Raw genomic sequence first — 2,885 nt, forward strand, 5'->3', positions numbered from 1 at the left:
TGCTCCGCGACGCCCGCCGCTCACAGAGGCTGACGTCACCAGGTCCCACAGAGGCAGCCCCGGCACAAAGGAAGCTTTGTGAGGCGAAGGCGGCCCGCGCCCGCTGCGGGGCAAAGCGGGCTGGGCTGGGGACGGGCTGGGGTCAGCGCCGCGGAGGCGGGGAGGGAAGGGATTGAGCTCCACCTCCACACACCTGCCAGTGGCCTGCGGTCACGGGCGGGTGCTGGCCGGAGACGAGAGGCTGCGGCCGCCCCGTCGGAAGGAAATCGGCTCCCCCGCCGCCGCCGCCTGGTGCCCGCCCCGGTCCCCGGGCGCTTCCGGGCCCATCCTCGGATCCCTGCCCTCCACCAGACCCTGGTTGAGCCCAGATGCCCGGTCGCCGCCATACCCGCCCCGCAGGAAGTGGCTCCGAAGACAGTTCCTTCCTTCTGTCCTGAGGGAGAACCCTGCACAGAGGGACTATTGAAGGGCCCGCATTGTTTGTCCGGCGCACCCAATGTCTCCCTCCCTGGGTGGGCCATGCAGGCTCTGGCCAGGATCTCCCCCCATCTTGTGCCCTACTTGGCAGTGGGTTTAGGTGGGATCCTGGCAGCAACGCTTCCCTGGGTGCAGACAGCTAGGCCCCCACCTGCCCTCAGCCCTCCAACCCAGATCTCCGGTATCCAGGGCATAAGGCCCCATTGTCCCACAGGGGTGGGGATGGCTTCTCAAATAGCCTTGTCTTTGGCAGTTGGGAAACTCCCTGCCATGGCGGGTGGCAAGCAAGAGGGACCGTCCAGGTATCCTGCTGGATGGACTCCATGAGGAGAGCATCCCCCAACTGTCTAGAGCTATCCAGTGTGGGGCTCAACTAGTCCTCATTCCTTGGGGTCCGCTGAGTAAGGACAGCCAGAAATTCAGGGGTCCCTGTCCTGTCCCCAGGGCACTCCCACCCTGAGGTCTGTCTTCCTGTCCACATCATGGGCAGCTGCAGCTATGTGGCCAAGGACCTTTAGTAGGGCATGCACAGCCAGGTGGGGACCCAGGGTTCTGCTCTCAGTATGGGGTGGGAGGTGTCACCAGTTTGTTGAGATTGTCACGTGGTTGATGTGCCTCCAAAAGGGCCTGGCCAACTTGAAACAGTTGCTTGAGTTACTGATGTGGTGGCAGCCTTGGTATTTTTAACCCATTTGGGGGATAGGGCAACAGCTGGGAAGAGACAGGCAAGCTCTAAGAGTCAGAGGCCCAAAGAGGGTAAGTTTTGGGATATCTTGTGGGAAGGAGGTAGGCAGATGACCTCTCTTCAGTTCTCCAGGCCCAGCAGATGGGTGGAGGCCCAAATGCCAGCTGCAGAATAGGGAAGGGCCCCTCCTCAGGGTTAGAGCTATGGCCTCTGAGCCTGCAGGAGCTTCCACAGGCTAGAGGAACCCTCTTTGTGGTCCACAGCAGACTCATGGCTTCAGAGGGTTGGGGGGATACAAGTCCCATGGCAGAGGTGAGGACCCTAGGATCTCCTTTACAGTAGTAGACGCAGGAATTGGGTCAGTGTTTGGGGATGAGTTCGGACCCAGAATCTGCCAAAAGATGCTGTAGTTCTGTCCTTGCCCCTCCCTAACTTCCAGCGTCACTTGCACCTGGCTGACCATGCCGCTGGCCAGGCAGTTGGAGTTAGAGCTTGTGGCTGGCTTGGCACTCTGGGTCTGAGGGTGTGTATGGAATGATTTTGAGACTGAGGTGAGTAGATTTTCCTGACATTTGAAGCCATGAGTCTGCTCTGGAACATGCCTTCTCCATTGGTCCCCTTTGAGACCCAGCAGGCCCAGGGAAGTGGAAGGGCTTTCTGCAGGCATGCTCTTGCTGCCTCGCTGTGTCTGAGTTCTGGGATCCCCAGGAATGATAGCCTCTGCTGCTCCCCCCATAGTGGGGGTCCTGACCTGAGGCTTGGACCTGGCACTATAGGGGTCTGGGGCTTCACAGAGGAAGGGTGATAGCTGAGGTTGATTGTGAATGGTGAAGAAGAGTCCAGCAGGTGTCTTTTTAGGGGAAGGACCTAAAGGATGGAGGGCACAGCCCAAGTAAAGTCTTGACAACCAAAGAGCTGTTGCATCCCAGAAATGAGGCAGCTCAGGAGCACTGGCAGAATGGGCAGGGCTGAGCTAGGGAGGGTGCCATGAATGACCAGCCCTGACCCAGCCTAAGTCCAAATGTTTACAGGGAGCCTCCTACCCTTTCCCCCCCTCACACTGCTACACTGCTCGGAGGCCCCAAAGGAAAAAGCACAAGAAGCATGAGATGCCACCATTCCCGGAGACCACAAGTCCACCTGCTCATTCTCATAGCTTTTTTAAAAAAATGAAAGTAAAGGAAAAAAACCCCTGCAAACTTAGAAAACTTTTTAGAGAAATATTTAAAACTGTCAGATCCTGACCAGCACCCACCCGACCCCCATTCCAGTGATTCCGTGCCTTGAGTGTGTCCGTGCCATGAATGACAGACCTGCAGCCCCTACCAGCTCCTACAAGCTCTGAGTCAGGGGAGCAGGGGAGCAGGGAGGGTACTACAGAGAGGACACAAAGGGAGAAGAGTGGTAGAATGACCCCAGCCAGGGACACAGCCTGGAGTAGAGTGAAGAGGTCAGGTCTCAAGACACCACGGGAGGGAGGAGGAGGTGGGAACTTGTCCTATCTTTTGCAGGACAAAAGGACCTCTCAGGACTCCCGAAAAGGACTGGGCTTGGGAACTGCCAGTGGGTTGAAGACTTGTGGAGTGACAGTCTGCGGAGTATCCAGGGGTGGGAGAAGCTCAGGTGGAACCCTGGGGACAGGGGTCAGAAGGTCAGGTCAGGTGGAAGAAGTGCTTGTGCTTGGGTGAGGGAGAGATGGAGGGCAGGAGAAGAGTTGACCAGA

This window comes from Heterocephalus glaber, unplaced genomic scaffold, assembly GCF_053883595.1.
Source record: "Heterocephalus glaber isolate CG9 unplaced genomic scaffold, H.glaber_assembly_v1.0 deba00001504, whole genome shotgun sequence".
Taxonomy (NCBI): domain Eukaryota; kingdom Metazoa; phylum Chordata; class Mammalia; order Rodentia; family Bathyergidae; genus Heterocephalus; species Heterocephalus glaber.